The sequence below is a fragment of the Rhinoderma darwinii genome, chromosome 4 (assembly GCF_050947455.1).
Source record: "Rhinoderma darwinii isolate aRhiDar2 chromosome 4, aRhiDar2.hap1, whole genome shotgun sequence".
NCBI classification, from domain to species: domain Eukaryota; kingdom Metazoa; phylum Chordata; class Amphibia; order Anura; family Rhinodermatidae; genus Rhinoderma; species Rhinoderma darwinii.
Window position 1 is genome coordinate 139,499,610 of NC_134690.1, and position 23,288 is coordinate 139,522,897.

Consider the following 23,288-nt stretch of genomic DNA (forward strand, 5'->3'; position numbering starts at 1 on the left):
CATTCATCAAACAAGATCATCTCCCCCCTTTTTGTACGAATAGGTTTTCGTTGGTTAATATGTACTGTGTTCTCCACAGATTCAAGTACAACAGGGTCCATGGACCATAAAGCCAGAGAACGTATCTGGCGCACCCAGATGGATCAAGTTTTTAGCAATGAGTCTTCTCAGCCTGTTTTTAATGGTCAGGGAAACGTGAGCGAATTACAAAACAAGTACAAAATGTTACTCCATCGCCGTATGAAGATATGGTGGAACAAGATATTTTTGGAGAACTATTTAAAACGGAAATTGATTCCCAGAGGTCTCAGAGTCCAGATCTTCCCGTCATTTCCCATAGATGATACCATTTTCATCACACGATGGGAGGAGATCTGCGATCAGAGTTCGTTCCGTTTTATGGAGTTACTTGTGAATCTGAATCAAACCACACTAGATGAGATGGATGTTGAGATCGATGAAGTGCAAGGTCACCTGAATCAAAGAATGACATCAGAGGGCCTTGCTCTATTCAACCGTACACTGGAGGAACAGTTCGGTGAATGGGAGAAGGACATTAAAGAAATAAAGTCTAAAAAGTTCTCGCGTGACACTAATGATTACGCTCAGAAGAAAATATATAAATGGAGAAAGAGCCACCATTTGGCACAGAACAACCGCTCTTTATCCATAACATCCTTATCATCTCAAAGTGAATCAGAAGGTAGGTCACACCAACGACCTTACCATCCATACGGAACTAGACAGAAAAGAAAAGCAACATATAGACAAGCGGCCAACAAAAGAAAACCTGAGATGGATGAAATACCGAACCCTCTCAAGGTAATTAATTTGTCCACGCACATTCTTTCTACTCCTGATATGGAGGTTTTAGAAAAAGGTTTGACTTTCTCTCCATGCGCCAGGTTTGATACATTTTCTGCTGTTAAGGACCTGCATATATTTGGTAGGTCTTTAATATATAAAAAATTATTTCATAGATCCGAACACGATGACATTTTTCCAACCGATACTGAACAACAGACTCTACGGGATTTAGAGGAACTGCTAAATGAACAAGTATATGACTCGACAGGTACTATCCCCTTATCTTTAAGGACTAAATCAAAACGCTTTCCAGCAATGACAATGTGTCCAGCAGTGGACTCTTTTGTCAAGGCAGTTAGCCAAGAATTTGAGAGAATCTCCAGTAATATCAACAATGATAATCTGTCAAAAGTGCAACGCCAAAGTCTAAACAAATTAAAGAAACTTAGTGACGTTGTAATCAAAGCAGCCGACAAAGGCGGTAATATTGTAATTTGGCCATGTACAATGTACGAATCAGAGGCTTATAGACAATTGCATCAGAAAAATTGTTATAAAAAACTAACATTTAACCCCCTTTGCACTTTCAGAACAGAACTAGATAAGATCCTGACAAGAGCTGTTTCTGATAACATTATTACGAAAGCACTTTACGAAACACTCATTCCAACAGAACCGACGATATCCACATTTTACCTACTCCCGAAGGTCCATAAAGACTCAAAAGTCCCACCGGGAAGACCTATAATTTCAGGTAGGGGTAACCTGACTGAAAAGATATGTAAATATATCGATCATCATCTAAAGAGTCTTGTAGAACTATTACCATCCTATGTCCGAGATACGGCGGACCTATTGCAGAAAATAGACGGCATCAGCGTGGAGGAAGACATGCTGCTGGCCACATGCGACGTGGAGTCGCTATACACCAGCATTCGACACTCTGATGGTTTAGAAGCGGTCTCCTTCTTTTTAACGTCAGGGAATATGGAAAGTGCCCTCTCTAGTTTCTTGGTCAAACTATTGGAGTTTGCTCTTACGCATAACTTTTTTATCTTCAACGAGAACTTCTACCTACAACTCCAGGGCACGGCGATGGGGGCAGCGTGTGCCCCGTCATATGCCAATTTGTTCCTGGGGTTGTGGGAGAGGGACCTCTTCCAGGGGAGGCAGGATGTCTCTATGGACAGGGTCATCTTTTGGGCCAGGTACATAGATGACATCCTCCTCGTCTGGAAGGGTACATCTGAGTCATTTGAAACCTTTATCGGGGACTTGAATAAAAATAAATTGAACATCAAACTCACATATCATTGTGATAAACACCAGGTGGAATTTTTGGATGTAAAACTAACCAGAGACTCAAATGGTTTCCTCCAGTCTGATGTTTTTCGTAAGGCCACTGCAGTTAATTCCCTTCTTCTTGCCTCCTCCTCTCATCCCGTACAGACAGTTCGGGCCGTTCCAACGGGTCAATTCTTACGAATTAGACGGATCTGTTCCTCCTTGGACGGATTTGAAAAACAGGCATACGATCTCACCAATCGGTTCCTGGCACGGGGATACAGCAAGCGTTCAATAAAGAAGGCTTACCATCGCGCTAAGAACACGCCCAGAGAAAGTCTGTTGTTCCCCAAACCCAAAAACAAATCCGACACACAGGTGAGATTCATTACAGAATACCATTCACATTGGCATCAGATGAAAGGAATTTTAAAACAATTCTGGCCTATCTTACTCACAGATTCGACCATCGCAAAATATATTCCTAGATACCCCTGTGTTACAGCGAGACGGTCTAAGAATCTCAAAGATTACCTGGTGAGAAGCCATTATCAGAATAAGAACTACAGATTCCCGTTCGGAACTAAAGGCCCTAAATGGGGATGTAAGGCATGCGGGCACTGTGTCGCCTGCCCTAACATTGAACAAGCGACATCCTTCTCCGACTCGACAGGTAAACATTCCTACAATATTACACACTCAATTACCTGCTCCACGAAAGCGGTTGTTTACTATGCAACATGCCCCTGTCCTAAGATCTACGTTGGTTTGACTACGAGAGAATTTAAAATACGAGTAAGGGAACATATACGCGACATCACAATGGCTAAAGAGATAGAGGTGATTGAGACCTTAAAACCCATTGCAAGACATTTCAAAACCCACCATTCCTGTGATTCTACTAAATTGAAAATAAAAGGGATAGATTGTATTAAACAAAATATCCGTAAAGGTGAAGTTGCAAAAAATCTGGCGAAGTGTGAGGCAAAATGGATCTGGACTCTGAGAACAATGCGCCCCTTGGGTCTCAATGAAAATCTTAATTTTGCTCCGTTTCTCTGACCATTGACCTCCAGCGGGTCATCTTTTAAGTATCTTTTAACTATTTATGTTATTGTGTATCTAACTTATTACTTTCTTCCCTTTCATATAGAACCAATCAAGAAACTTTATAGCTAGAGGAAACTGAGACTTGGAAATTACAAAGTATTCGAAGAAACTTCCTTTTTTCATATAATAATAATATACTACTGTTTGATTATTTACTGTAATTTTTATTCTGTATCATTATATACATCATCCATTTGTATTTTTATATATCTATATTTGTGTATGTATATATACTGTACCCAAATGTATATAAAACTACTCTTTTCGTAAATACTTGTATATATTTTTGTACATGTGGGTTTATTGAGTGTGATGTATACACACATATATATATTACATATAATTTATATTCATTGGATACATTATTCATCACTGTTTTTGACTCACTACTCACTCTTTATGTAACGTTTATTAATCAATAAATTTTTATTGATTAATAATCTTAATATTTTTTGCTTAAACACACATATTTACATGTATACATATATATTATATATATATATATTTTTTTTTCACATTTATTTTTTTTTTTTTTAATTATATTCCTTCCCATGCTGCACTACACACCTTCTTTATACATTCTTTTTATTATATGAGTATTAATGTCTTTGTATGGTACATTATTTATTAAACACATTGTCACTCTCCAATTCATTATGATTATTGTTTATTTATTATTTTTCAGCATATCTTTTTCTTGTAAATGTTTACCTGTCACTTTGGATATATCTCTGTTCACACTGTTGCGTCTTTCACATTAACATAAACATACAGATATATACATTGATTTCCAACCGATTTATTTTCACTATATAAGCTACACTACCTTTAATGGCTATAGCATTAAATGTTTTTACACATACATATGGATTTTTATCGTAAAGCTTAATGAATTCACAGTAGTTATTTACATTACGATGTTATGTTGTCTCGGCGCTCTATCCAATCATGTGCCTTTTCTGTACATCCTATCACCTGCACAGGCGCTTGAGCTGTGCCCTTACGTCAGGGGGATGGGCCTCTGCTTCCCTCCGATTGGTGTGTCTGTATCGGAGTGGGAGCGGCACCTCGGCGTCAGACGCCGTTGCTCCGCTACCACTCTGATGACGTGCTGTCAGAGGTTCGTAAGCGGTCTCATCTACACCTGGCGCATGACGCCGTTGACAAGCTGTTTGTTTACCCTGTGTACTAGCACATGATTGGGCAGGGGTTTATAGATAAGGGGAGATACCAGCTGGAGAGACGCCACCCCCGGACGAAGGCATCCCGCCGAAACGCGCGTCGGGTCTGACGGTCTCTCATTACAGGGTTTTTCATCACTATGGGTATGTTATGTCTATCTACTTATTCCATGATTTATTCACTTGAAGTATCATGTATCCATCTGTTCTTATCCTCATAACAGTTTCATGGTAGATGAGTGTTTGGCAACAGAATCGCTATATACATATCAGCATTAATACATGCTATTTGACTACAACATATTACCAATGCTGTACTTTTGCTCTAATCACGTTACCAACCAGTCTTGTTGCCCCACCTGAGTTCATGTCATTATACTCTGTTCCCATTTCTTTGTACCTTATTCCCTGTAATTTTTGAACGTTTTTATCCATGCTTTGCATGACTCATTTTTTATCATTGTTACATTTTTCTCAATAAAGTTTGTGATTATTTTGCTTCACTTTTTGTGTTAATTGTACCCAATTCTTTGTAGGTGTTATATCAGTTGTTGAGGGTCAATGCACCAAGATTTACTTGGTTTTACGTAAGATCTTGTGTTTAGCACTGATGCTATGATTCCTTACATTCATCAAACAAGATCATCTCCCCCCTTTTTGTACGAATAGGTTTTCATTTATTAAGGGGTGTAGAGAGCATTTTCACCCCACAGGTCTTTTCCATAAATGATTGCGCTGCGGATGGTGCAAAGTTAAAATTAAAATGTTTCCCTAGATGTGACATATCAGTGGGAAATATGTCGTGCCCAGCTTATGACACTGGAGACACACACCCCAAAAATTGTTAAAAGGGTTCTCCCGGGTATGGCGATGCCATGTATGTGGAAGTAAACTGCTGTTTGGGCACACCGTAGGAAACCAGTAGGGAAGGAGCGCCATTTAGCTTTTGGAGCATTGGATTTTGCTTGGTAGTAGTTTTGTTTGGAGTTTTACTGGTATTTCATTTTATAATGTGGGGCATATGTGAGCTGGGCAGAGTACATCAGGGGCATAGTCAGGTAGTGTAATAATGGGGTAAACAATAAAATAATCCATAAATATTTGTTACGCTATGAAGCAATCTTTTATGCATAGGCCAGTGTCGCACTGATAAATATCCTTTCTTATCCCCCTTTTGGTCCACACTCTGCACCTTTGCAGTTTGGGGAATTTAGCAGGGAAGTGTTGTCCTGGTATAATACAGGCGTCCTCGCTTCCAGCAGAAATGTTTGGGCCCTCCCCTTCCTGGTTCACTAATATTAGGGCCTTGATAAATCGCCACTTCAAACAGAAGAAATGTTCCCCTCGGGCCGGCCCAACTGCATGTTTTTCTTTCCTAACTTATTGGAGCCTTAACTAATTTTATTTTTTCATAGACGTAGTGGTATGAGGGCTGTTTTTTTTGCGGGACGAGCTGTAGTTATAATTGGTACCATTTTGGGGTACATACGACTTTTTGATCACTTGTTATCCTTTTTTGTGGGAGGCAAGGTGATCAAAAAACAGCAATTATGGCATCGTTTTTTTATACAGCGTTCACCACACGTCATAAATGACATGTAAACGTTATTCTGTGGGTCCGTATGATTACAGCGATACCTAATTTATAGAACTTTTTTATGTTTTACAACTTTTTGCACAATAAAATTAGTTTGTAAAAAGAATGTATTTTTTCTGTCGCCAAGTTGTAAGAGCCATAACTTTTAAATTTTTTCGTCGACGGAGCTGTATGATAATATTTTTATAGCTCAGGTCGATACGGATGCGGCTATACCAACTATGTATGGTTTTATTATTTTTTTCAATAATAAATGACATGATAAGGGAAAAAGGGCGAAAAAAATTTATGTCACTTTTTACTTGAAACTTTTGTTTTATTTTTTACAACTTTTCTTTAGTCCCACTAGGGGACTTGAAGATCCAACTGTTTGATTGATGTTCTAATACATTGCACTACTTATGTAGTGCAATGTATTAGAACTGTCAGTTGTTCACTGACAGCAAGCCGATCAGGCTCCGGCTCCGGGCCTAATTGGCTTCCGTTACGGCAGACAGGAGGCCATTGTTAGGCCTCCTGTTGCACTAGTAGCAGTTGGCAGCCTTGCCATCGCATGGCAGGAAGCCGATTTCCTACAAACCACTAAGATGCAGTGATTGCTTTGGATCGCTGTATCTAAGGGGTTAATGGCAGGAATCGGAGCTAGCTCCATTTCCTGCTGATACAGCGGGTTGTCCGCTGTAACATACAGTGTACACCCACTGCTGATAACGCCGGCTCAGCTTCTGAGCCGGCAGAATCTTGCCGATGTTACCGGAAGCCTTTTAGGCCCCGCCAGCGAGCGGGGCATAGGAGGCTCATTGCTGGTGGCCCGGGAGGTAAGTATTAGGCCTCCGATTACCATTGCAGCCACCGGCAACACAGCAATCACGTGGAAGGGGGGCTTCTTAGTCCATAAAAATTTTCTTGATAACCCCCTCTTGAAATTCCAGGAAAGTTCCCGTCTGGCCTGCACATCGACGTAGCACGTACGCGTTGTACAATGCCATCTGTATGATGTGCACGGCCAGCTTCTTAAACAACACCGCATGGCGCTGTAAGGATTCAGGACTTGATCTGACAAGTCCACCCCTCCCATGTACCTATTGTAGTCCAGGATGCAGTCTGGTTTGGGGGTGTCTGTACTGGTACCTCGTACGGGTACATGGGTACTCGGGTGGCATCTCTCTTGTCCTTGTACTTGACACACAATATGTTGCTGCTAGAGTGTGCCCTGCAATTACCCCTTCTGAGTGTTTGCCCAAGCAGAGTCTTAGGGAGGCCTCTCAGATCTCTTCTAGCAGTGGCGCATGCCACATGACTTCTGGAAGCGAAGCAGTTGAAGAGTGGGACGCTGGTATAAAAATTATCCAGGTAGAGGTGGTAACCCTGGTCCAGCAGTGGGTGCACCAAATCCCACACAATTTTTGCATTAACTCCCAGTAAGGGGGGTATTCTGGGGGCTGAGCACTGGTGTCCTTCCCTTCATATATCCTAAATTTGTAGGTATACCCTGATGCAGTCTCGCACAGCTTATACATCTTCACGCCATACCTTGCTCTCCTACCCGGCAGGTACTGGCGGAATTGAAACCTCCCTTTAAAATGTACCAAGGACTCATCAATAGAAATACAATTCTCGGGGGTGTATGCTTGGAAAACCGGGCACTGAAACGGTCTAATAGGGGTCTCCGTTTATACAAACGGTCAAAACTGGGGTCGTCTTGGAGTAGGAAATGCTCAGTTCCAGTTCAGTTCTGAAGTTGCTTTGAGGGTCCCATATATTAGGAACCCCTATCAAACACCCCATTTTAGAAACTAGACCCCTCAAAGTATTCACAACAGCATTTAGAAAGTTCATGAACTCTTTAGGTGTTTCACAGGAATTTAGAGCAAAGTAGAGGTGAAATTTACATATTTATTTTTGTCAGAAAATCCTTTTTATACTATTTTTTTCTATAACACAAAAGGTTTTACCAGAGAAACGCAACTTAATACGTATTGCCCAGATTCTGCAGTTTTGAGAAATATCACACATGTGGCCCTAGTGCGGTAATGGACTGAAGCACCGGCCTCCGAAGCAAAGGAGCACCAAGTGGATTTTGAGGCCTCTTTTTTATTAGGCACCATGTCCGGTTTGAAGAGGTCTTGTGGTGCCAAAACAGTGGAAACCCCCAAAAGTGACCCCATTTTGGAAACTAGACCCCTTAAGGAATTCATTGTAGTTTTTTTGGGGTGCATGCAGCTTTTTGATCAGTTTTTATTCTATTTTTAAGTGGCGTGGTGACTAAAAAACAGCAATTCTACTATTGTTTCTTTATTCTATTTTTTTACAGCGTTCACAGTGCGCTATAAATGACATATTCACATTATTTTGCGGGGCGATACGATTACAGCGATACCATATGTTTATAGTTTTTTTATGTCTTATGGCGTTTGCACAATAAAATACGTTTTGTAAACAATCATTCACTTTTTGTGTTACCTTATTCTAAGAGCCAGAACTTATTTATTTTTCCATCAATAAAGCCGTGCGATGACTTATTTTTTGCATAACAAACTGTAGTTTCGATCAGTACCATTTTTAGGTACATGCAACTTTTTGATCTCTTTATTCCATTTTCTGGGAGGTAAAGTGACCAAACAATTGTGATTGTGGTACGGTTTATTATTATTTTCTTTTACGGCATTCACCGCGCGGGATAAATAACTAAATAATTTCGTAGTTCAGGCCGTTACGGACGCGGCGATACCAATTATGTATAGTTTATTTGTTTATTTATCTATTTTTATTAATAATAAAGGAATGATAAGGGAAAAAGGGGGATTTTTACTTTTATTACGTTTAAAACTTTTATTTTCTTATTTTTACACATCTTTTTTTAACTTTTTTTTAACTTTATTACTTTGTCCCACTAGGGGACTTGAGGGCAGGAGGCCCTGATCACTATTCTAATTCACTGCACTACATGCGTAGTGCAGTGTATTAGAGCTGTCAACTACTCACTGACAGCAAGCATAGTGGGTCCTGACTTTGTCAGGACCCACTAGGCTTCCCTCGATGGCATAGCCAGACGCCATTGTTTGGTGTCCGGTTGCCATAGTCACCATCGCCGGCCGCTATCGTGTAGCAGGCCGGCGATGGTAGCTTAACCCCTAAAAAGCCGGGATCTCTATTGAACGCGGCTTTTAAGGGGTTAATCAGTGGGGACACAGCGATCGGTCCCCGCTGTAGGAGCTGCGGCAGCTGCTGTACGAGACAGCAGCTGTCACAGCTCCTGCATGTGTCGGGAGGACGGCCGAAAGGGCCGTTACTCCCGAGACGTACTATTAGGTCATGGAGCGCGAACGATACAGCTACCATGACCTAATAGTACGTCCAGGAGCGGGAAGGGGTTAACTTTTTTTTTTACATTTTACACTTTCTTTTTTTACCTGCAGCTCTGATCGCTGCTAGAATACATTACACTACCTAGGTAGTGTAATGTATTCCATCTGTCAGTGTGACGTCACAGTCACTCTGACAGTAAGTCTACGAGGACCAGCCAGAGGCTGGTCCTCATAGGCTTCCATACATGGCAGACCCGGAGGCCGTTGCCTGGCCTCCAGATGCCATCACAAGCATCAGCAACCCCCACAATTGCATGGGGGCTGCTGATGTGCTACAAACCCCCTAAATGTGGCGATCGCAATCGAGAACCACATTTAACGGGTTAATTGCCAAAATCAGCGGCGATGAGCCGCTGATCGGCAACACTGGAGTGTCAGCTGTCGGGGACAGCTGATCTCCCAGTTCCCGATGCACACCTTGTCGTCGTCAGTGTGCATCGGGAACGTCACAGTGACTTCCTGTCACTCTGACAAGAAGCCTATCAGGACCAGCCGAAGGTTGGTCCTGATGGGCTTCCGTCCATGGCAGACACGGAAGCTATTGCCATGCTAACTATCGGCAAACGCCGCGATTTCGGACCGGGGTCTGACAATATGCTAGAAAGCCCTAAAATTCGGCGATTGCAAACGATTGCCAAATTTAAGGGGTCAATTCGCCGAAATCAGCGGCAAAGGACCGCTGGCCGGCAAGAGTGGAGCTGACCATCCGGTTCCTGGTGCACACTGCCGCCGAAAGTGTGCACCGGAAACAACTCAGTAACTATACGTCCTCGTGCGGGAAGTAACCCCCCGCGACGACGTATAGTTACTTACTCGTGCGGGTAGGGGTTAAAGGGCGTATGTTCAGATTCACATAATCTTGTAAACTACCTTTCCCGAGATAGACAATCTTAGCCTGTACCAGAGTATACGTCACAGAAGAATAATCATTGCCCCATAGCAGGAGGAGAGCAGACTTTGACCAACTGATTCTTAATCCAGAATATATTTAATCTTTTAATGATCATAGGGAACGGATTGACAGGAACAGCCAAAAACAGCAGCATATCATCTGTGAAAAGAGAAATAGATTCACAAATATCCCCATATCATAAGCCTTTGTTGAGAGTGTCATTACGAATATAAACCGCCAGGGGCTCTAACGCCACCGCAAAAACCAGCGGTGACAAGGGTCACCCCTGGAGAGTACCCCTATTTAGTCTGAAAGGAGCGGATATATCATCATTAACCCTTAACTTGGCCACAGGGCAATGATATACAATCTTTAACCATCCAATAAATCTTAGTCCAAAGCCAAATGCCTCGAGGGTATGCCATATATATTGTTACTGGCCCCTTCAGCTTCCTGATAGAATTCAATATGGCCAAAAAGATGCATGAGATTAATATAGGTTGATTTTAATGGCATAAAAATAGTTTGATCATGATGTATAACATAGGCAATTACCCTCATCAAATGGTTGGTTAGTACTCTAGCAAGCAAATTAACATCACTATTTAGTAGTGGAATAGGATGGTACGCACCTATACTAGTTGGGTCTTTATCAGGCTTCAAAAATAGTTACAATAAGTGCCTCCTCTATTGAAGGAGGGAGCTCCCCTTTCTCAAAGGCAAAATGTAATGTCAATAAGAGTGCTATAATATCTCGAATTTTAAGATATATATCCAATTGGATGCCGTCGAGACCAGGTACCTTTCCAATTGAAAGTTGTTCCAAAGTTGCATATAGCTCCTCTTCACTAATAGGTCCTTTCAAGTTCTCAGATATTCCATCCGAGAGCTTGGGGAGAAATAAACCAGCCAGAAAAGAGGTTACTCCCCTAATATCATTCTCTAGAGGAATATAATTCCTCATAGTATCGCCTAAACTCCTCTACAATTTCCAATGGACTGTTTAAGAGGGCACATGTCTTAGCCTTGAACGAAAACACCTTATTCTATATCTCTTGGTTTGTAGCCATATTCGACAGCATCTTACTGGCTCTAGACCCATTAATAAATGTTGCTTGACTAGTCCTAAAAATGTATAGGCCCTCTTAGGCCCTATCGTGCAAAGTGCTATTTATAGTAGAGGGTACAAGAATACAATCACTTTCAGCGTTTACCAATGCTCTAGTCAGTACGTTCTCTTCCTGGAGTTTATTTTTTTTTTACGTAGAAACTCTTTCTTGATTATAAATCCTCTTAAGTGTGCCTTAAAAGTCTCCAATAAAATTAACTGCGAGGCAGTGCCCTTATGGATATCAAAGAAGGTCCTAATATTATATATTAAGTCATCTGTATTATCAAATATAGTAATCCAGTACGGATTGAATTTATACAAGATATTAACTGCATAGCGGTTGCAAAAGACACAGTCAAGGCGAGATAAACAAGAGTGGGTTTTGGAATTTCTTACTCTCCATGCATCCACCCAGTCAACCTCTGTTACAAAGCCAGCCAATGAAGTGGACACAAAGTACTACACTTAAAAGATTTTCACGTAGTCCATCCACCTTTGGATTCATAACACAGTTGAAGTCACCAAATAAAAATAGTGGCATTGTCTGTTTGTTTGTGCGAATGAGTAGAGCAGTAAAATTTAGTGAACAGGGTTGGAGTAAATAAATCCCAGCTAAAATACAAACAAATCCATTTAGTTGACAGTGTAAACAAATATAGTGACTATATTGGTCTATTTTTTGAGCAATTATTGACAAATTCAAGTGTTTAGAAAATAGAAAATGAACCCCCACGCCTACAATGGGAGGAGAAAAATTAGTGTATAGTAAACCTGTACCATGGTTTTTGCAAGTAGTGTGTTGTTACGTAGGTCAAGTGGGTGACTTGTAAAAAAAAAAAAAGAAAGAAGCTCTATACTGCTTTAACAAATCAAACACTACTGACCTTTTAACTATCACCTAGATCAGTGGTTCCCAACCGGGGTGCCGCGAGAGCCGTCCAGGGGTGCCGCGGCACTCAGCTCGTCCACTGCAAAAAAAAATTAAACATTTTTTTTTGCTACAAGCTCCGCCCCCGTAGCAGACGTGACGCGCGGACGTCTGTTACGAGTACCGCCCACCGCATCCCACTAGGAGCCTGACGGAGGGAGAGGAGCCGTTAACGCTGGGCAGGGTAAGTATTTTTTTTCTTTACTTTGTTAGCAGTTGTGTGAGAAATGGAGCCAGAATACCGGAAGTTGTAGTGCTCTCCTCTTATACCTCCTCTCTGTAATGTCCTCTGATATCCCATAATAACGGCCTGGACATGCTGGGAGTTGTAGTTCTCTCCTCTTATACCTCCTCCCTGTAATGTCCTCTGATATCCCATAATAACAGCCTGGACATGCTGGTAGTTGTAGTGCTCTCCTTTTATACCTCCTCTCTGTAATGCCCTCTGATATCCCATAATAACAGCCTGGATATGCTGGTAGTTGTAGTTCTCTCCTCTTATACCTCCTCCTCCTGTAAACTTTCTCTGATATCACATAACATCCTGGACATGCTGGGAGTTGTAGTTCTCTCCTCTTATATCTCCTCCCTGTAATGTCCATTGATATCACATAATAGCCTGGACATGCTGGGAGTTGTTGTTCTTATACCTCCTTATTTATTCCTTCCCCAAGAGTAAGCACACTTTCTCTCTGTGATGGTCACTTTACTAGAGGGGCAAATGGCCATTTTATCAGGGAGGGGGGACTGAGGCTGATGGTGGCTTTACTGGAGGGGCCTGTTGGTGGCTTTACTGGAGGGGGCTTATGGTCTCTTTACTGAGGGGTCATTATACTGTGAGTGGGGGGCTGATAGTCATTACTGTGAGTGGGGGACTGATGGTCATTTTACTGTGAGTGGGGGGCTGATGGTCATTTTACTGTGAGTTGGGGGCTGAGGGTCATTTTACTGTGAGTGGGGGGCTGATGGTCATTACTGTGAGTGGGGGGCTGATGGTCTTCGAGTGGTTTCCGCCTCTGACCTCCCATTGAAATTAATAGGAGGCAGAAAAAACCTGCGGCGCTCGTTTGGTGCTTTTTTGTCTGCGGTTTTTGCATTCACTTCAACGGCATAAAAAAATGTGGGCAAAAAAAAAAAAAGTCAAACAACGCTGTCAATTCAAAATCTGCCTCAAAATTCCTAAATAAATTTGGAGGTAGATTTTTAGTTTCTGGCTTACAAAAAAACGTTGTGTGAACATACCCTAAGAGTGTAGTACTTATTTTTAGCCATTTTTTTGTCGTTTTGTAAACAATTTTTGGTAGGGGTGCCCTGAGAATTTTTTTTTTTTCCAGGGGTGCCTCGAGCCTGAAAAGGTTGGGAAACTCTGACCTAGACATTCTATGAGACAACCTGTATTTCAGCCATTGTTTATGAAAGGAGCAGAAGGAGAAAATAAATAAAAGAAGATGTCCATATATAGACAGAGACGTGACCGAAGCTTCCCGAGGTATCAGTTTAACGGAGGCCTGTGACAGATGCCATACATCATCCATAAGCTCCCAGTGTAAAAAAAAAACGTATACTTTCAACGTGCATGTTTTTTTCCGGTATGAAATAGAGTAGTCTACTATGATATTCCATACCATTTTTTAGCTATACTGACGAATAACAGCCAGAAAGAGTCTAAAGGGATATACGATTTTAGCTTCTGTCTGGCACTGGAGCCCTATGAATACATTTAGCATATACAGTACGTTGGGAACTTTCCGACATACATGCTAAACATAGGGAAAAAACATAATGTGAACAGGGCCTTACCTTCAACTACCCTTCTCCTTTTAAATCCCTATCTCTTCACTCGTGCGGAACCAAACAAATCTATTGGTCTGGTCACCAGTGCTAAACCGTCTGGGCAAGGCTTTTGCACGAGCCCGCTCTAACCTCTTTTTTACTGCTCTGCCTCCAGGAGGGCTGGTTGTCTAGCGATAGGTTTCCTAGTTACGCCCCTGTTGCATACATATAGTTCGCTGTAAGCCCATTTTGTAGTCCTGATTGCAGCGGTAGCGTAAATTTCAGCTCAGGGTTTAAAGTACAGCAAAGGAGCACAAATTATTAAGATAAGAACCTTCACAATTAAGTTTTAGATAATATGCACATATAATATTATTATTATTGTTGTTATTATTAACAGAAAACTTACAATGCATTTCAAGAAATGTTATTTTTATTTATCAGATGACCCACATATTATTGTTTCAAGCAAGGTTTTAAAATTTAGTTACTCACATTATACTGAAAATAACTGGTTATAAGATGGTTAGGATTACTGTATATGTCTTCTTTTGGGAGCTCGTCACAACAGCTAAAGGGACATAAATTGACTCAAAAACACACACAAAGCATGGCCACTTACTGAAACAGGAGCAGGTTAAAACACCACCATTTAGCATGATGCAGACAGGCCACAATTGCTATATAGAGGGAGGTTGCACAGGTGCAGATACTGATAAAACAGCCACTCACACGTCTCATATTCATGAGGTGGGTGGCTGCAAGCTCGCGTATTTCGGCCAAAATATCAATTAATACCTCATGTTTATCATGTATATTTTTTTTAAGATGCAGCCGGCCCTGGTTAACCCCTTCCCGCAGCAGCAACTTTTGGACAAAATGACAGAGCCCCATTTTTAAAATCTGACGAGTCAATTTATCTGGTAATAGCTTTGGAATGCTTTCACCTATTCAAGCGATTCTGAGATTGTTTTCTCGTGACACATTGTACTTTATGTCAGGGGTGAAGTTTAGTCGATAAATTCATTGCTTATTTGTGAAAAACACCCAAATGTTTAGGACAATTGCAAAAATTAGAATTTTTCAAAATTTTCATGTATCTGCTTATAAGACAGATAGTAATACCACACAAAATAGTTACTAGTTAACATTACCCATATGTCTACTTTATGTTTGCATAGTTTTTTGAATATCCTTTTATTTTTCTAGGACGTTACAAGGCTTTTAAGCTTAGCAGCAATTTCTAACATTTTCAAGAAAATTTCAAAAGCCTATTTTTATAGGGTCAATTTCAGTTCTGAAGTAGCTTTGAGGGGCCTATATTTTGGGAAATACCCATAAATCACCCCATTTTAAAAACTGCACCCCTCAAGTATTTAAAACAGCATTTAGAAAGTTTCTTAACCCTATAGGCATTTCACAGGAATTAAAGCAAAGTGGAGGTGAAATTTACAAACTTCAATTTTATTTATTTTAATCCATTTTGTCTGTAACACAGAAGGCTTTAAAGGGAATGTGTCAATATAACTTTTTTTTAGTTAAACAATTATTATTTAAGTGATTATACATTGTTTACATTACATAGTTACATAGTTAGTACGGCTGAAAAAAGACACATGTCCATCAAGTTCAACCAAGGGAAGGGAAAAGGGAAGGAAAAAAAAATTTCTACACATAGGAGCTAATATTTTTTTGTTCTAGGAAATTATCTAAACCTTTTTTAAAGCCATCTACTGTCCCTGCTGTGACCAGCTCCTGCGGTAGGCTATTCCATAGATTCACAGTTCTCACAGTAAAGAAGGCTTGTCGCCTCTGCAGCTTGAACCTTTTTTTCTCCAGACGGAGGGAGTGCCCCCTTGTTTTTTGAGGGGGTTTTACAAGGAACAGGATTTCACCATATTTTTTGTATGTGCCATTAATATATTTATATAAGTTAATCATGTCCCCCCTTAGTCGTCTTTTTTCAAGGCTAAATAGGTTTAATTCTTTCAATCTTTCCTCATAACTTAAATTCTCCATGCCCCTAATTAGCTTCATTGCTCTTCTTTGTATTTTTTCCATCTCCAGGGCATCCTTTCTATGAACTGGAGCCCAGAACTGGACTGCATATTCTAGATGAGGCCTCACTAATGCTTTGTAAAGTGGTAATATTACATCCCTGTCCCGCGAGTCCATGCCTCTTTTAATACACGACAATATCCTGCTGGCCTTTGAAGCAGCTGATTGACACTGCATGCTGTTATTGAGTTTATGATTTACAAGTACACCCAGATCCTTCTCAACAAGTGAATCCGCCAGTGTAGCTCCCCCTAGGACATATGATGCATGCAGGTTGTTGGTACCCAGATGCATAACTTTACATTTATCTACATTAAACTTCATCTGCCAAGTGGACGCCCAAACACTTAGTTTGTTTAAATCTGCCTGCAATTCACAAACATCTTCCATAGTCTGAACTATATTACATAGCTTGGTGTCATCTGCAAAAATAGAAATAGTGCAATTAATCCCATCCTCTGTATCATTAATAAATAAGTTGAATAATAGTGGTCCCAGCACTGAACCCTGGGGTACACCACTTATAACCGGTGACCATTCAGAGAAGGAATCATTGACCACAACTCTCTGGATACGGTCCTTGAGCCAATTCTCAATCCAATCACAAACTATATTTTCTAAACCTATAGTCCTTAATTTACCCATTAGGCGTCTATGGGGGACAGTGTCAAATGCCTTTGCAAAGTCCAAAAACACTAAATCCACAGCGGCCCCTCTGTCTAGACTTCTGCTCACCTCTTCATAAAAACAGATTAGGTTAGTTTGACAACTTCTGTCCTTAGTAAAACCATGCTGGCTGTCACTTATAATGCTATTTATTGTCACATAATCCTGTATATAGTCCCTCAATAGCCCCTCAAACATTTTCCCCACGATGGATGTTAAGCTTACTGGTCTATAATTACCCGGGGAAGACCTAGAGCCCTTTTTGAAAATAGGCACCACATTTGCCCTGCGCCAGTCCCTTGGCACTATACCAGTCACTAGAGATTCTCTGAATATTATGAAAAGGGGGACAGAAATAACTGAACTAAGCTCTTTAAGAATTCTAGGGTGTAACCCATCTGGTCCCGGGGCCTTGTGCACATTTATTTTATTTAACCCCTTAACGCTCCATGACCTACTATTAGGTCATGCTAACTGTAGCGTTCGCGCTCAGTGACCTAATAGTAGGTCATGGAGTAAACACGGCGCCGTTCGCGCGGGGCGCGTTCATGAGCTGTGATAGCTGCTGTTTCCGACAGCAGACTATCACTGCTCAATGTGCCGGGACCGATCGCGGAGCTCCCCCGCCGATTAACCCCTCAGAAGCCGCGTTCAATAGCGATCGCGGCTTCTTAGGGGTTAATCCGCCATCGCCGGCCTGCTACACGATAGCGGCCGGCGATGGTGACTATGGCAACCGGACACCAAACAATGGCGTCCGGCTATGCCATAGACGGAAGCCTAGTGGGTCCTGACAACGTCAGGACCCACTATGCTTGCTGTCAGTGAGTAGCTGACAGCTCTAATACACTGCACTACGCATGTAGTGCAGTGTATTAGAATAGCGATCAGGGCCTCCTGCCCTCATGTCCCCTAGTGGGACAAAGTAATAAAGTAAAAAAAAAGTTAAAAAAAGATGTGTAAAAATAAGAAAATAAAAGTTTTAAAAGTAATAAAAGTAAAAGTCCCACTTTTTCCCTTATCAGTCCTTTATTATTAATAAAAATATATAAACAAACAAATAAACTATACATAATTGGTATCGCCGCGTCCGTAACGGCCTGAACTACAAAATTATTTTGTTATTTATCCCGCACGGTGAACGCCGTAAAAAAATATATTGATAAACCGTACCACAATCACAATTCTTTGGTCACTTCACCTCCCAAAAAATGGAATAAAAAGAGATCAAAAAGTCGCATGTACCGAAAAATGGTCCTGATCGAAACTACAGTTCGTTACGCAAAAAATAAGTCCTCGCACGGCTTTATTGATTGAAAAATAAAAACGTTCTGGCTCTTAGAATAAGGTAACACAAAAAGTGAATGATTGTTTACAAAACGTATTTTATTGTGCAAACGCCATAAGACATAAAAAAACTATAAACATCTGGTATCGACGTGATCGTATCGCCCCGCAGAATAAAGTGAATATGTCATTTATAGTGCACGGTGAACGCTGTAAAAAAAAAAGTATACAAAAACAATAGTAGAATTGCTGTTTATTAGTCACCACGCCACCTAAAAATGGAATAAAAACTGATCAAAAAGCCGCATGCACCCCAAGAAAACTACAATGGATTCCTCAAGGGGTCTAGTTTCCAAATTGGGGTCACTTTTGGGGGGTTTCCAATGTTTTGGCACCACAAGACCTCTTCAAACCGGACATGGTGCCTAATAAAAAAGAGGGCTCAAAATCCACTAGGTGCTCCTTTGCTTCGGAGGCCGGTGCTTCAGTCCATTACCGCCCGAGGGCCACATGTGGGATATTTCTCAAAACTGCAGAATCTGGGCAATAAGTATTGAGTTGTGTTTCTCTGATAAATCCTTTTGTGTTATAAAAAAAATGGTATAAAAAGAGTAAATTTCACCTCTACTTTGCTCTAAATTTCTGTGAAACACCTAAAGGGTTCATAAACTTTCTAAATGCTGTTGTGAAAACTTTGAGGGGTCTAGTTTCTAAAATGGGGTGTTTGATAGGGGTTTCTAATATATGGGCCCCTCAAAGCAACTTCAGAAATGAACTGGAACCTAAAAAAATAAATAAATGAGGCAATACTTCGCTTCTTACATTATACTGATAATGAGCCGTGCCCACCCCGAGATGACCCCAGTTTTGACCGTTTGGATAAACGGAGACCCCTATTAGACCGTTTCAGTTCCCGGTTTTCCCAAGCATACACCCCCGAGAAGTGTTTTTCTATTGATGAGTCCCTGGTACATTTTAAAGGGAGGGTTCAATTCCGCCAGTACCTGCCAGGTAAGAGGGCAAGGTATGGCGTGAAGATGTATAAGCTGTGAGAGGGCATCAGGGTATACCTACAGATTTAGGATATATGAAGGAAAGGCCACCCGCAAACCAGACTGCATCCTGGACTACAATAGGTACATGGGAGGGATGGATTTGTCAAATCAAGTCCTGAAGCCCTACAGCGCCATGCGGTGTGGTATAAGAAGCTGGCCGGGCACATCATACAGATGGCATTGTACAATGTGTACGTGCTACGTCGATGTTCAGGCCAGAGGGGAACTTTCCTGGAATTTCAAGATCTAATCTTTAGGGACCAGGAAGGGGGGGCACCCAGTACTTCTGGAAGCGAGGCCACACGCATCGTACCAGGGCAACACTTTCCAGGAGAGGTTCCCCAAACCGGTGGAAAGGGAAAGAGTCAAAAGAGGTGCAGAGTCTGCTATAAGAGGGGGATAAGGAAGAACACAATATACCAATGTGACACGTGTCTCGAAAAACCAGAGCTCTGTATAAAAGATTGTTTTAAAATGTATCATACATCCCTTGATTTTTAATTTACCCTGATGCACTCCGCACAGCTTACCCCCCTCATCTTTCCCTTCTGAGCCCTGCCGTATGCCCAGGCAGCTGATAACAGCCACATGTAGGGTATTGCCGTACCCAGGAGAACCCACATTACAATTTAAGGGGTGTATATCTCCGGTGGCGCATGCTGGGCACACTATATTGGACACTGAAATGGCATATATATATATAAAATTGCAAATCTCACACTGCACCATCTGCTGCGCATTATCTTTTACACAGTACCTGTGGGGTCAAAATGCTTACTACACCTCTAGATGAATGTCTTAAGGGGTGTAGTTTTTAAAATGGGGTCACTTCTCGGGGGTTTCAACTGTACTGGTACCTCAGGGGCTTCTGCATACATGACTTAGCACCAGAAAAGCTCCAGTAGGCCAAATGGTGGTCCTTTTCTTCTGAGCCCTCCCATGGGCCCAAACGGCAGTTTATCACCACAAATGGGGTATTGCCGCACTAAGGACAAATTGGGCAACAAAATGGGGTATGTTGTTCCTTGTGAAAATAAGAAATTTTGATCAAAAATGACATCTTATTGGAAAAAATATCATTTTTTAAATTTCACAGCCCAATTCAAATAGGTGCTCTGAAAAAACTGTGCTGTCAAAATGATAACAAAAACCATAAATGAATTCCTTGAGGGGTGTAGTTTCCAAAATGGGGTCACTTCTGGTGGGTTTCCATTGTTTTGATACCTCTGGGCCTCTGCAAATGCGACATGGCACCCGAAAACCAATCCAGCAAAATCTGGACTCCAACAAACACATAGCGCTCCTTTCCGTCTGAGCCCTCCCATGGGCCCAAACGGCAGTTTATCACCACAAATGGGGTATTGCCGCACTATGGACAAATTGGGCAACAAAATGGGGTATGTTGTTCCCTGTGAAAATAAGAAATTTTGATAAAAAATGACATCTTATTGGAAAAAATATCATTTTTTTCATTTCACAGCCCAATTCAAATAGATGCTGTGAAAAAACTGTGCAGTCAAAATGATAACAAAAACCATAAATGAATTCCTTGAGGGGTGTAGTTTCCAAAATGGGGTCACTTCTGGTTGGTTTCCATTGCTTTGATACCTCTGGGCCTCTGCAAATGCGACATGGCACCCGAAAACCAATCCAGCAAAATCTGGACTCCAACAAACACATAGCGCTCCTTTCCGTCTGAGCCCTCCCATGGGCCCAAACGGCAGTTTATCACCACAAATGGGGTATTGCCGCACTAAGGACAAATTGGGCAACAAAATGGGGTATGTTGTTCCCTGTGAAAATAAGAAATTTTGATCAAAAATGACATCTTATTGGAAAAAATATCATTTTTTTCATTTCACAGCCCAATTCAAATAGGTGCTGTGAAAAAACTGTGCGGTCAAAATGATAACAAAAACCATAAATGAATTCCTTGAGGGGTGTAATTTCCAAAATGGGGTCACTTCTGGTGGGTTTCCATTGTTTTGATACCTCAACACCTCTTCAAACCTGGCATGCTGCCTAAAATATATTCTAATAAAAAAGAGGCCTCAAAATGCACTAGGTGCTTCTTTGCTTCTAGGGCTTGTGTTTTAGTCCACGAGCGCACTAGAGGCACATGTGGGACATTTCTAAAAACTGCAGAATCTGGACAATACATATTTAGTAGTATTTCTCTGGTAAAACCTTCTCTGTTACTAAAAAAAAATTGAATAAAATTGAAAGTCAGCAGAAAAAATTAAATTTGCAAATTTCATTTCCACTTTGCTTTAATTCCTGTGAAATGCCTGAAGGGTTAAAAAACTTTCTATATGCTGTTTTGAATACTTTGAGGGGTCTAGTTTTTAAAATGGGGTGTTTTATGGGGGTTTCTAATACATAGGCCCCTCAAATCCACTTCAGAACTGAACTGGCACCTTCAAAAAAAGGCTTTTGAAATTTTCTTAAGAATTTGAGAAATTGCTGTTTATGTTCTAAGCCTTGTAACGTCCAAGAAAAATAAAATAATGTTCAAAAAACGATGCCAATCTAAAGTAGACATATGGGAAATGTGAACTAGTAACTATTTTTGGTGGTATAACCGTCTGTTTTTCAAGCAGATACATTTAAATTCTGAAAAATGCTATTTTTTGTAAATTTTCTCTAAATTTTGCAATTTTTCACAAATAAAGACTGAATATATCGACCAAATTTTACCACAAACATGAAGCCCAAAGTGTCACGAGAAAACAATCTCAGAATCGCTTGGATAGGTTTAAGCATTCCGACGTTATTACCATATAAAGTGAAATATGTCAGATTTGAAAAATGGGCTCTGAGCCTTAAGGCCCAAACTAGGCTGCGTCCTTAAGGGGTTAATTTAGCTTGGACCATCTCTACATTCATCCAATTCAGTATATCAACTGATATATTAACAGCACTGGCACCGGCTACATCAGCTGCTCCTTCTTCAGTTGTATATACAGAGCTAAAGAACCCATTTAGTAACTCTGCCTTCTCTTGATCCCCTGTGATCAACTCCCCATTACCATTATCTAGGGGTCCTACATGTTCAGACCTGGGCTTTTTTGCATTTATATGCTTGAAGAATTTTTTGGGATTTGTTTTACTATCCCTGGCCACCTGCCTTTCATTTTGTATTTTTGCTAATTTTATTACATTTTTACAGATTTTATTAAGCTCTTTATATTTTACAAAGGCTACAGCTGTACCCTCAGATTTGTATTTTTTAAATGCCCTTTTTTTGTCATGTATTGCCCCTTTCACAGAAGGTGTAAGCCATGTGGGGTTTAATTTGAGTCGTTTATACTTGTTACCTGTAGGAATAAATTTTGCACTATAATAACTCAAAGTAGATTTGAAAATCTCCCATTTATCATTTGTTCCATTATTTGACATTAGTTCTTCCCAGTCTATATCCTGAATTGCAGCCCTCATCCTGGGGAAATTGGCTTTCTTAAAATTAAATGTTTTTGCCCTCCCAGCCTGCGTTTGTTTTTTACAGTATAGGTAAAATGTAACTATATAATGATCACTGTGAGGGTATGTGCACACACACTAATTACGTCCGTAATTGACGGACGTATTTCGGCCGCAAATCCCGGACCGAACTCAGTGCAGGGAGCCGGGCTCCTAGCATCATACTTATGTACGACGCTAGGAGTCCCTGCCTCGCCGCAGGACAACTATCCCGTACTGTAATCATGTTTTCAGTACGGGACAGTTGTCCTGCAGCGAGGCAGGGACTCCTAGCATCGTACATAAGTATGATGCTAGGAGCCAGGCTCCCTGCACTGTGTTCGGTCCGGTACTTGCGGCCGAAATACGTCCGTCAATTACGGACGTAATTGGTGTGTGTGCACATACCCTTACCGAGGTTTTCACGAACATTGACATTCCCAACAAGATCTGCATTATTAGAAATGACCAGATCCAACAGAGCTTCACCTCTAGTCGGGTCTTCCACAAACTGGCCCATAAAATTTTCCTGCAACAGGTTCAGGAAATGTCTCCCCTTTGCAGTTGAAGCCGAACCATGACACCAATTAATATCCCGGAAATTAAAATCTCCCATTATCACTACAGTACCCGCCTGTGCAGCCCGCTCCATCTGTTTATATAGCTGAACTTCCATCTCCTCAGTTATATTGGGGGGTCTATAGATTACACC

At 41.0% G+C, this 23,288-nt stretch overlaps 1 long non-coding RNA gene across 2 annotated transcripts in view; it reads right to left on the reverse strand.

Moving 5' to 3' along the window:
- LOC142759454 (uncharacterized) overlaps positions 1 to 23,288 on the reverse strand; it is a 118,666-nt gene that overhangs the window by 53,719 nt on the left and 41,659 nt on the right. The window contains exons 5-6 of one of the 2 annotated variants that reach the window (XR_012883137.1): positions 12,235 to 12,318; positions 10,322 to 10,398 (exon numbers count right to left, since the gene is read on the reverse strand). This is a non-coding gene — a long non-coding RNA (uncharacterized LOC142759454). Of the gene's footprint in view, positions 1 to 10,321; positions 10,399 to 12,234; positions 12,319 to 23,288 lie in introns of those variants that run through there. The other variant, XR_012883138.1, reaches the window with a different exon arrangement.